We start from the raw sequence: 13,582 nt of genomic DNA, 5'->3' as shown, positions 1-13,582 counted from the left end.
TTTTCCATGCAATTTCTGCCTTTTCACCCTATCTTTTTATTTTTTATTTTACTATTTATTGTTGAAAGTATTACATATGCCACTTTTTCCCCCCATTGACCCCCTCCAGCTGTCCCCTGCCCCAGGCCTTCACCACCCCATTGTCTCTGTCCATACAATGTCCTTGGTTGATTACCTCCCACCCGCCCACCCTCTCCCGCTTTCCTCTGAGATTCAGCACTCTGTTTCATGCTTCCAGTCTCTGGACCCACTTCATTCATCAGTTTATTTTGTTACTTAGATTCCACGTATGAATGTGATCATGTGATATTTGTCTTTCTCTGACTGACTTATTTCACTTAGCATGATACTCTTCAGGTCCCTTAATGCTGTCTCAAAGGGTAAGATATTCTTCTTTTTTACTGCCTCAAAGTATTCCATGGTATTAATGTACCACAGTTTCTTTATCCACTCATCTACTGATGGGCACCTGGGCTGTTCCCAGATATTAGCTATTGTAAATTGTGGTAATATAAACCTAGGGGTGCATACATTCTTTCTGATTGGTGTTTTGGGTTTCTTAGGATATATTCCTAGAAGTGGGATTACTGGGTCAAATGGCAGTTCCATATTTAATTTTTTTGAGGAAACTCCATACTGTTTTCCATAGTGGCTGCACCAGTCTGCATTTTCACCATCAGTGTACTAGGGTTCCCTTTTCTCCACCAGCACTTGTCATTTGTTGATTTATTGATGGTAGCCATTCTGACAGGTGTGAGGTGATACCTCATTGTCGTTTTAATTTGCATCTCTCAGATGATTAGTGACTTTGAGCATTTTTTCATATGTCTCTTGGCCATCTGTATGTCCTCTTTGGAGAAGTGTCTATTTAGGTCCTTTACCCATTTTTTAATTGGATTGTTTGTCTTTCTGTCTGTGGATTCATTCTTCGACTCCAGCAGACAAAGAATCCGGGTTCCAGTCCAAAAATTCAGTATCAACATCAGGCTAGTGGTATTCCATTACCACTGTGTGGGGTCCACATGGCGATGAGCCATGTGGGCTAGGGCAAAGTGTAATAGCACACCCTTCCCCCCACAATAAGAGTATAAAGAGAGTAAGAGGGCCACGAAGGGCAAGGGAGAGAACTCCCTTTGTTTAGGAGTTCATGTACTGCAGATTTTGTGCCCCTGCAGTGACCACACCTATTCTGACCAATAGCCTGCTCCCAGCTGTGACTGACAGAAAATCACCTTCTTTTTTTCACCCAGACTTTACTGGTCATGCTTATAATATTTAGCCTTCCCTCTGTTCCTATCCAGTTAATTAATAGCTGGATTAATTATAACAATATCACTCCCATGGCTTTCATTACATGTTAATTATTTACTTTTCAATGTATTTCATGTGCAAAATACTGCTGAATTTGTTATTCAGCTTTATAATGAAAAATAAATCATAATTACATTTTGTATTCTTGTTCTTCTAATGAATTTTTAATTTTCCCTTATAAGAACAAGGAAAATCTGGAACAATGATTCAATATTATGGACCCTCTACAAGTAACTATATTTTGTTTTAGTAAGCTTATTTACTAATATTTTTAAAAATATGTACTATAAAATTTGCTGTTTTAAATAATTTTAGTGTAAATTCCATGGCATTAATTACCTTCGCAATATTGTGCCATCATCACTACTATTTTCAAAATAAATTTATTACCTTAACAAAAACTCTGGAACAATTACTTAAAAATACAGAACACTGAAAGTTACATGTTGTTCTTATGCAGGGGCCATACTAAGCTTCTCTGTATCATTCCAATTTTAGTACATGTGTGGTAAAAAACAAACATGTGTGGCTTTTCTCAAAATAATTTCCATGAAGAGATTTAGGAAATCCAGAAATGGAATGATTATATTCCAGTGATAATGAATAATAAGTAAAATTTGGGTAGTGGGTGAGCCCTGTCCCTCCCATTCTGCATCTCACTGAATTCTGAATGGCTAAAATTCTTCACCTATCTTTATGCTTCTGGGATTGAGTGGCACAAGCCTGACATCTAAAAGTGATGTAAAGCACCAAGATATCAGAAGTATACTTTCTCAGTCACACGGGGTTTGGTGCCTTGGTTGATGTCACTGTTGTTATGGATGTGTGTTTGCCCCTTTTAAAAAATTTATTCATTATGATTAAAGGGAAAATAGAATATATTGACTTTAGAGAAGTCTTTTCTTTTTTTTTTCTTCAACCAAATAGGTGAAATTACTGATAAAGTAGGAATTTGAGAATGTCTATGAGGGAGTTTCAGAATACAATGTTTTTGTGTCTTAAAATTAAAAACCAGATATGATAATAATAACGAATATAAATACAAACACAGAGTTAATGAAAAAAATGCTGATTGAATTCATTCTATACATTTCTAATACAAATGCATTACCCAGCCATTCCTATGGTTCTTTGAATCAATATGCAACAGCTCCACATTAAGTAAGAAATATAGAGATTAAAAATGGCCGCAGAGTAAGTGGATGCTGCACAAACATGTTCCCAACACCCAACTGGAATTACAACTGAAATATAGAAAAACTTCCTGAATAATCAACAGAAGACTTGCTGGAGAGAACCCTGGTAACCGAGGACCAGAAGTGGAGACTGCATAGAGACTGGTAGGAGGGGAGGAGGCATGGAAGGGCAGGCTGGGCTCGGACAGACTGCACCGGAAGTCCCAAGAGATATCTCAGCCATTGCGGGACATCTCATCCTCCCATGTGGGCTTCCGGAAATGCTCATTCCAGCTGTTCCCCAAGAACACCACTCCCACTAGTGAAGGAGAAATTCCACCTATGCAATCCTCCAATAATAGAAGGGCATGGGGCATTAATAAAAAGAGAAATGTCTTAGTCTGTGGATATTAAAGTACGGTACTGGAAGAAAGAGAAGAGGGAGAAATAGTTTCTTTGGTGGATTTGATCCTGCCTATAATTAAGTACTGAACATCCTCAACAACTTGCCGCCTGTCATCACAGAGGCTGGTCATTGACATTGCAGTGAAGAAAGATTAGTTCCCTTATCAGATCTTTTTCTCCTCCTGCACTGCTTCTCCTCTTTTGTCATTTAGTGTTTCTCTTTCCTTCTTCTTTCTGCCAGTGTGATTTCCCTGCCTCCTCTTTTTTCTTTTTCTTTTTTTTAACTCACCAGGTCATTCCCCCAAATAAATTTCTCGTTTATACCCAAATTGTTTTGCAGTTTAATCTGCTGGTTTGTTCAAAATATATTTATGAATTTCTTGGCACTTTGCTAAAACTGTCCCCTCACTAATTTCATTTTTCTTACTTAGACTACTAGAGCCAAAATATCTTTTACTTCTGTATTTACAAAAATTAAATTTAACATGTTGCCACCTTTTAATTTTTTGCCTAACAAGATAATTCTTGAACTGTTCTGTCTAAAGAATATAAATATTAAAACGTATGTAGTAAACACAAATGATTGCATTTTGAACTGCTTCAGAGAACATCATGAACACCATCAAAAAGTGCCAGATTTAGCTTGATAATCCTTTACTATTCTCTTACCTAAAAATGCAAATCTAAATAAGATTTATTTTATATCTGCTGAATTAGCTAAACTACTAAAAATTCAATGATAATATCATAAAGATGTGATCATGGCAGAAACACAGTATTTGGATTAAGAAGAACTAGGTTTTTGTTCAGATCTTTCAGTTATTTGTTTAGAAAATCTTTCCAATTTAATTGTTTAAAGTACAGTATAGGTTTACTAATAATATCAGGCACCTGACTTAAATAATTCAGTTAGTTTGAGAAATAACAAATACTATCTTTGAAACAATTTTATTAACTAAGTAAAACAATTATTGTAAATATTATTTTTAAATTTGGCAGTTATAGTAAATGGACACAATTTTGGAAGAACAAGTGTATCAGTGAGAACATATGAAAAATTAATTGAAATGAAATGGAATTCTTAACAAGAAAGTGTCTACAAAGAAATACTTTTTCCTATACTACCTAAGTTTTACTTGTCTCTTGTCATTTTCTACTCTCACCCCTCAAAGAAAAAAAGAGATTTCAAGTCACCTACTGATAATAGGAGCTCGTTGTGTCTAGTGACATTCATTATTGCTTTGATTTTTATAGAGTTCCTTTTGACTCTGTTTGAGTTGTCATCCTCTTGTCATGTCCACTCTTTCCTCTAGTCCAGGTCACGCTCATCTGTACTTTGATTCAATATTCATTTCTTTGCTACTCTGACACACTACATAATGACATGAGTGTCTATCATGAAGAAAAAAGATTTTTTTGTTGCTTTCAGATAAGTGAATGAAAGTTTTTGATGCTGCATATACAGAAATAGTGTACTGTGAAGTATAAAATTAGTTCTGATTAAATAGAAAATTTAAATGAGAGCCAAGAAAATAAAAAAGCACCATAGCTAAGAGATGTAAATCTGTATTTACTTGTGTTTAGTTTCCCTCAATGCTTATAGAAAATACTGCAGATTGTATTTTTCTAGGAATATATCCATTTCATCTAGGTTGTCCAGCTTGTTGGAATATTTTTCCATAGTATTTTTTTTCTAATCCTTTGTATTTCTGTGAGTTCAGTTGTCACTTCACCTCTTTTGTTTCTGGTTTTATTTATTTGGGTCATCTCGCTTTCTCTTTTGATGAGTCTGGCTGAAGGTTCATAACTTTTGTTTATCTTTTCAAAGAACCAGCTCTTGGGTTTGTTGATCTTAGTATCATTCTTTTAGTCTCTATGTTATTTATTTCTGCTCTAATCTTTATTATTTCTTCTCTTCTATTTACTCTGGGATTTTCTTGTTCTCTTTTGAATTCTTTAAGTTGTAGGGTGAGATAATTTATTAGGAGTTTTTCTTGTTTATTCAGGTTGGCCCCTAGTGCTATGAACTTCCCTCTCAGAACTGATTTCACTGTGTCCCATAGATTTGAGGTTGCTGTGTATCCATTTTCATTTGCTTCCAGGAAGTTTTTGAGTTTTTTCTTGTTTAATAACGTGCTATTTTCCCTTTATGTGTTTGAATGTTTCTGAGTGTTTTTATTATAGTTGATTTCTAATAGCATGCCATTGTGATCTGAGAAGATGATTGATATGAATTCAATATTATTGAACTTATGTTTTAATAAGTGATCTATCTTTGAAAATGTCCCATGTGCATTTGAGAATAATGTATGTAGATTTGAAGCAAAATGTTCTGTAAATGTCAATGAGTTCCATCTGTCCTAGTGTGTCATTTAGGATCATTGTTTCCTTGTTGATTTTTTGTCTAGAAGATCTTCCAAAACTCAATCAGGAAGAATCAGAAAACTTGAATAGACCTATAACTACTGACGAAATTGAAGTAATAATACCCACCCACCCTTCCTTCCCCCCGCAAACAAAAGCCCTGGTCCAGATGGCTTCACAGGGGAGTTTTACCAAACATTCAAAGAACTAACACCCATCCTCCTTTAACTATTCCAAAAACTTCAAGAGGAAGAAACACTTCCAAGACTTTTTATGAGTCTAGCATTACCCTAATGTCAAAATTAGATAAAGACACTACAAAGAAAGAGAATATCCTCGATGAATATAGATGTTAAAATCCTCAACAAAACATTAGCAAGTAGGAACTAGCAATGCATTAAAAAGATCATACAACATGACCAAGTGGGATTTATTCCAGAGATGCAAGGCTGGTACAATATTCACAAATCAATAAATATGTTACATCACATAAACATATTGAAATACAAAAATCACATGATCATATCAATAGATGCAGAAAAAAGCATTCGATGAAATTCAACACCCATTTTTGGTAAAAACTCTCAGCAAAGTGGGAATAGTGGGATCATACCTCAATATAATAAAAACCTACAGCCAACATTATACCCAATGGGCAAAGCTAAAGCCATTTCCCCTAAGAATAGGAACAATACCAAGATATCTGCTTTCACCACTCTTATTCAACATAGCACTGGGAGGCCTAGCCACAGCGATCAGACAATAAGAAGAAATAAAAGGCATCCAAATTGGAAAGGAGGAAGCAAAGCTCTCATTATACACAGTTGACATGATATTGTGCATAGAAAACCCTATACAATCTACAAAAAAAAAAAAAAAAAAACACCAAAAAAACAACTAGATTTAATAAATGAATTTGGTAATGTAGCAGGATATAAAATTAACACCCAGAAATGGAAGGCATTTTTATACACCAATAATGAACTCTCCTAAAGAGAAAGTAAACAAACAATCCCACTTACCATTGCAACAAAAAATTTAAGATATTTAATTAAGAATAACCTTAACCAAGGAGGTAAAAGACCTGTACTTGGAAAACTACAGGACATTGAAAAAAGAGAAAGAGTAAGATATAAACAAATGAAAGGTTATACTATGTTCATGAATTGCTAGAATCAACATCATTAACACGTCCATATTACCCAAGGCAATCTACAGATTTAATGCAATCCATATTAAAATACCAACCATAGATCTAGAACAGATACTCCAAAAAATTTATATGGAACCAGAAGAAAGACCCCAAATAGCCACAGCAATCTTGAGAAAGAAGAACAAAGTTGGAGGAATCACAATACCAGATATCAAGTTATACTACAAAGCTACTGTAATCAAAACAACCTGGTACTAGCACAAGAACAGGCATATAGATCAGTGGAACAGAACATAAACCATTGAAATTGACCCAAGCCATTATGATCAATTAATATTTGACAAAGGAGGCAGGAGCATACAATGGAGTAAAGACAATCTCTTCATTACATGGTGTTGGGAAAAAAATGGACAGGTACATGGAAAAAAAATGATACTAGACCACCAACTTACATCATATGCAAGAATAAACTAAAAATGAATAAAAGATTTAAATGTAAGTTATGAAACCATAAAAATTTTAGAAGACACCATAGGCCTCAAAATCTCAGACAACTCTCATGCCGGAAGCCATTCCATCCTTGCTGCTTGACACAGTTGCTGCAGGGAAGAAACATCTGCACAGCATATGTTTCAAGGGACCTGGTGTATATGGCATACTGTTCTTAATATGTTTGCTCCCCTTCTTAGCTCTATGTGTTCTAACCAGGGCCACCTCCCCGAGAAAGGTTGTTTCCCCAGGTGGGAATGTTTCCCTGGAGTTAAGAATTAAAGGGACTAGGGAAGGGAATAAATCAGTAAAACCCCCTAGAGTTACAGAAATACCATGTACTACTTATGAGGAACTTAGACTAAGACTGTTAGCAATAAATTTAGGACTTGCTAGTTCCACATCCCCAGGGGTCTACCCACCAGAGAAAGTACCAAAGCCGATATCCCTAAAAACCCGCCGATGCAGGGCAGTCCCAAGGAAGACCACCAGCAAGGCTAAGAGGACATAACCTTTACTTAGGCCATAGAATAGAAAAATCTCCTTCAGTTATTTCCTTACAGCTTAACAGTAGAGCAGTAGAATAGTGACCTTGGAATAGAAATAAAAAACTAGGCCTTATAATGAAACACAGAGACTAACCTTTAGAATAGAATATAGAAACATAGGCAATAGATAAGATTAAAATCAACAGAGCTAGATAGAGATAAGATTTTTAGCAAAGGTCAGATAAGAAACTATAAACATAAAACAAGGAACTGTAAAAAGTCAAAGGAGGACCCAAAACATACCATGATGTAACTATAGAGGCATCTTATAGTATCAAATAGTATAAATACAGCTGTAACAGGACAATAAAAAAGAACCTAAATATGCCGATCATCTGAACACTGTCTCCGTGTCCTTCATTCTTCACTGACGCCATCCACACCTTTGGGAACCCCTGGACTGCTGGGGCTGGACCCCGGCACTCTTGTAGCAATGTGTTTACAGATACAACTCCTAGGGCAACAGATACTAAGAAGAAAAATAAACAAATGGGACTACATCAAAATAAAAAGCTTCTGCACAGCAAAAGAAACCATCAACAAAGTGAAAACAGAGCCCACTGCTTAGGAGAGCACATTTGTCAATGATACATCTGATAAGGGATTAATTTCCAAAACCTATAAGGAAATCATACAAGTTAACAAAAGGAAGACAAATGAATTCAATTAAAAAAAATGGGCAAAGGACCTAAATCGACACTTCTCCAAAGTTGACATACAGAAGGCCAAGAGACATGAAAAATGCTCAAAGCCAGTAATCATCCAAGAGATGCAAATTAAAAGGACAATAAGGTATCACTTCACACCTGTCAGAATGGCTATCATCAACAAATCAACAAATGATGAGTGTTGGCTAGGATGTTGAGAAAAAGGGAAAACTAGTAAACTGCTGATGAGGATGCACACTGTGGCAGCCACTGTGGAACACAGTATGGAGTTTCCTCAAAAAATTAAAAATGGAACTCCCATTTCACCCAGTGATTCCACTTCTAGGAATATATCCTAAGAACCCCGAAACACCAATCAGAAAGGATATATGCACCCCTATGTTCATAACCACACAATTTACAATAGCTACGATTTGGGAACAGCCTAAGTGCCCATCAGAAGATGAGTGGATAAAGAAGCTGTGGTACATTTGCACAATGGAATACTACATGGCGGTAAAACAGAAGGAACTCTTACCATTTGCAACAGCATGGATGGATCTGAGGAGTATTATGCTAAGCGAAATAAGCCAGTCAGAGAAAGATAAGTATCTCATGATCTCACTCATATGTGGACTCTAATGAACAAAATAAACTGATGAACAAAATAAATCCAGAAAAGACTAATAAATTTTAAAGGGGAGATGTGTATATGGGGGATGAGGAGGAGAGATTGACAGGGGAATTTATATGGATATATGCATAGCCCATGGACACAGACAAAGTGTGGCGAGGGCTTGGGAGGGGCAGGTGTGGGTGGGAGGAGGCCAATGGGGGGAAAAATAAAAAACAAAACAAAGGGGACATCTGCAATACTTTCAACAATAAAGGTCATTTAAAAAAGGAAAATATTGCATACCTGCTATTTATGCATAGTGAATTTGCCCCAAATTGTTTATATTAATAAAAATTAGTTTATGTCTAAACTTTTTATCAGTGTGAGGCATGCATTAGTAATTCATCTTAATATGGGTTTCCAGAATTCCAAGATATCTGCATGCCTTACCTTTATTGAGCAAGATAAATTGAAAGTGGTGTTACTGTTTGAGGCAACATGTTTTCGTATGATGTGATTTTCCTTGAGCTTGATTATCTAAGTCATTTTGGAACACAAAAAAGCACTTATTTTCTGCTGAGCATAAAATATTGCATTTGGATTTCTGGGAGAGTTTCAAAGATATTCTTATGGACAAGGAGCTTTACAATTTCACATATCCCCATTTACACTGTGAATTATAAAGTATTCTAATTAGACAGTAATCGAGGTATAAATGATATTCCAGTGTTGTTTAATTGCATTTTTAAATGCCAATGATTTTGAGCATTTTTTTTCAGATATTTACTGACTCTTTTGGTTTCTTATTTTGTAAATGGCACATATACATTTCTTTATCCACATTGTTTTCTCAGTGAACCCACTTATAGTTTTGAAAACTTTGTTGCTAATTTGAAGACATAATTCTTATAGCCTAGGTCAGTGGTTGTCAACCTGTGGGTCGAGACCCCTTTGGCGGTCGAACGACCCTTTCACAGGGGTCGCCTAAGACCATCCTGCATATCAGATATTTACATTACGATTCATCACAGTAGCAACAATACAGTTATGAAGTAGCAACGAAAATAATTTTATGGTTGGGTCACAACATGAGGAACTGTATTTAAAGGGCCATAAGGTTGAGAACCACTCTAGGTAATCCATTTTTGCTATTAAAAATTTTCCCAGCACATTTTTTTGCTTCTTTTTAAAATTTTTTGATATTTTTAAACTTTCTTTATTGATTGAGGTATAACATATGCGTCCTTATCCCCTCATTATCCCCCCATCCCCCCCCTACTCATGCCCTCACCCTCCTGTTGTCTGTGTCCATTGGTTAGGCTTATATGAATGCATACAAGTCCTTTGGTTGATCTCTCCCCCTTACCCCCACCCTCCCCTACCTTCCCTCTGAGGTTTGATGGTCTGATCACTCATGTATGAAATATAATGAACAACATAAACTGATGAACAAAAACAGATCCAGAGACAGAGAAGCATCGATCAGCACATTTTTTAAAAATATATATTTCTTTATAGATTTCAGAGAGGAAGGGAGAAGGAGAGAGATAGAAACATCAATGATGAGACAGAATCAATGATTGGCTGCCTCCTGCACACCCCACACTGGGGATGGAGCCCCCAACCCAGGCATGCGCCCTTGGCCGGAATCAAACCTGGGACCCTCCAGTCCGCAGACCGATGTTCTATCCACTGAGCCAAGCCGGCTAGGGCAATCAGCACATTTTTTTAAATCTTCACCCAAGGATATGTTTTTCATTGATTATAAAGAGAGAAGAAGGAAGAAGGGAAGGAAGAGAGAGAAACATCAATGTGAGAGTGAAACACAGATTGTTTGCCTTTCCTATGCATCCCAATTGGAGATTGAACCCACAACCTGGGTGTGTGATCTGACCGGAAATTGAAACCCAGACTCTTCTATTCTCAGATGACACTCTAACTAACTGAGCCACATCAGACTGGGCCCATTCCATTCAAGATGTAAATAAATTCCATGCAATCCCCATTCCAGATTTTTATTTTATTTTTGATAAACCTAAAAAAATGCTCTAATGCTTTTTTACAGAGAGGAAGGGAGAGGGATAGAGTCAGAAACATCGATGAGAGAGAAACATCGATCAGCTGCCTCCTGCACACTCCCCACTGGGGATGTGCCCGCAACCAAGGTACATGCCCTTGACAGGAATCGAACCCGGGACCCTTGAGTCCGCAGGCCGACGCTCCATCCACTGAGCCAAACCGGTTCTGGCTTATTTTATTTTTGATAAACCTAAAAAAAATGCTCTAATGCTCTAAAATATTTTATAAATATAAGCATGTACACACAGAAAACCTGGTCAACTTTTTTAAATAATATAACAGTAAGACATAGTACAGTATAAGTCATATGTTTTTAATTTTGGCATGGTAGAGAACACAGATAAACCAACTGGAAGAATGGAAAGCTTGAAACAGACCATGCATATGTCAGCATTTAATCTATGATAAAGTGTTAAAATAAATCATTGAGGAAAGATGGAGAGATTAAGTAGACTAAATCAGGAAACCTCACTTTCATAAAGAGAACAAGGAACTTAATCGAACATGACATACAAAACAAACACTAGATGGACTGAATATTTAATTCTGAAGGTTAACCTGTAAAGTTAATAAAGGAAAGTTAAGAAAAACTTTATTGTGTCCTAGGGGCAAAAATAAACTTTTTGGGTAAATTTTTTATAGAGCAAATGACAAGGCAAGAATGGATAAATTTAGGTACATTAAAATTAAAGATTCCTTTTTATGAAGGATATTTTGTCATTTACAATTGTATTCACTATTGATACAGAATGCAAAATACATTTAAGAAAAGTAATACCACTTATACAAACAAACACATGCAGTTGAATATGTACAAGAACTTTATGTAAGGATAAACCCAATATTTTAAAGATTTTTCCTTTCCAACTGATCTCTAGGTTCATTTCTATCATTCACAATTTTGTGAGGAGGGGTCAAAAAGCCCTTTCTGAAGAAATTGTACCCAAGAGTACAAAAGTACTCTACTTAAGAAGAAAAATAAAGATGGGGGATTGTCCCAACATTTATTAATATTGTAATAAAGCTAAAGTTGTTAAGATAGCATATGTTGGGACAGATAGTAAAAATGACTAATTCAATAGAGTGGAGGTCCTAGATACTATCCAATATACATACAGACATTTGATTAATGAGGACAATGAGAGGGATCAGAACTTGAATGGAAAAAATTATTATAATTTTTAAAATGTATGCTATTTTTTATAGTACACATCAACTTATGAAACCACCTTGTTTAGTAATTGGTAGATATAGCTGAGCAAAAATTCAATAACAAATGCAACTTGTTTGTGGCTCATTGTTACTGTTTAATTATTAAATTGCTCTTATATCTCAGTCCACTGAGATACAAAATCTGTTTAAAGCTTTTTCTTTTAAATAGCCTTGAAAAATTGAGGACAAGATTCAAGGTAGAGCTGATGAACTCTTGCACTATTTGGTTCTTCATTCAGATGAAAAACAAAGCTTTATCTACCATTTTTAATGTGGGTCATGGACACAAACATTTGCAGGCTACTCTTGTTTGTGTGTGGGTGTGTGTGTGTGTGTGTGTGTGTGTGCCTATTGCTAAATGAATCTTCTTTGGAAAATAAACCTTTTTGTAGTCAGACAAGTGACCCTTATACATACTTGATAAATATGATGTATTAAGATTACGTATTCCAGATCTCAAGAAGAGAACTGGAGGGCAAAGTACAGAGTCCATGAAGAATTTAATTGCAGCAGCCACCACCAAGAGTGAGAGGTGCCTTCTTAGAAAGATGCCATTAGAACAAAATTCATGTCCGGTAAGACATAAGCCAAGAATGTGACATTCAGGTAATCTGCAATAAAAGGACCCTCAGAAATGGCATGTGTAACATTAACAAAATGTGGACCATTCACATGAGTGGCAACAGGAATCCTGGAAAATACACATTATTCATTGTGGATACTTACTTAAAACAATGCACTGACTTGTCCAGTGTGCACATTTGGATTATGTGTGAAGCTTTGGACTATTAAGGAAACACATAAGGCTATGGAATCATAAAAAAAGACCTATGAAAGGAGAGTTAAGGATTCTGCTTCCAAGCAGATGTTATCTCCAGAGAAATATTTAAAATGCGTTGAAAGTAATTTTAATTTTAAAATAGTTGCAAAGTGAAGAGGCATGCATCCAAGTTGTCCGTAAAAGAACTATTAATAAAAAAGCAGCAAGGCTGTGGTTCTTCATAAGATCTCTTCTTAAAAAAGACCACTAACATGTTTAAAAACATTCAGGGGGATACTGCCAACTGAGATGTAAGTGCAATGCAGTTATATTACTGAAAGGGGATGTATATGATTGGCAGCAACTATATCCACCTAGAAACCTGTGAGAAATGATTATAACTTTAAAATTGAAATCAAATACATTGTAATTGTCTCAGAAGGCACACCTGTTTTAGCAAATGTACTTTGGTGTGTGTGTGTGTGTGTGTGTGTGTGTGTGTGTGTGTGTATACAGACATGCATATGGCTCTAGTCAAAATCATTTCTAACCAAGTGTGTTCATGGACTAATGGCATTGACATCATGGGGAGCTTTATTAGAAATGCAGAATTTCAGGCCCCAAGAACCACTGAAATCTGAACCTACATTTATTTAGAATCCTAGATGATCAATATGCTTAAAGTTTGATAAGAGCTATCTAAAAACTTTTTTTCCTGAAACACATAACATCACATACTACATGCTTGCCCCTTAAATTAGCTCTGTATAAAAACCCATTTACTCTAGTATAATCGGAAAAACGGACAAAGTCCCTATATCAA

At 35.8% G+C, this 13,582-nt stretch overlaps 1 non-coding gene across 1 annotated transcript; it reads right to left on the bottom strand.

Moving 5' to 3' along the window:
* Window positions 1–1,729: 1,729 nt before the first annotated feature.
* LOC111823280 lies at window positions 1,730–1,832 on the bottom strand. The gene has a single exon (XR_002826305.1). It is a non-coding gene; the product is annotated as a U6 spliceosomal RNA (small nuclear RNA).
* Between the last annotated feature and the right edge of the window lie 11,750 nt (window positions 1,833–13,582).

Source organism: Myotis lucifugus, unplaced genomic scaffold (genome assembly GCF_000147115.1).
Source record: "Myotis lucifugus unplaced genomic scaffold, Myoluc2.0 scaffold_439, whole genome shotgun sequence".
NCBI lineage: Eukaryota > Metazoa > Chordata > Mammalia > Chiroptera > Vespertilionidae > Myotis > Myotis lucifugus.
The sequence above is the reverse complement of the archived record's forward strand: the minus strand, read 5'-3'. Positions and strand labels throughout refer to the sequence as shown.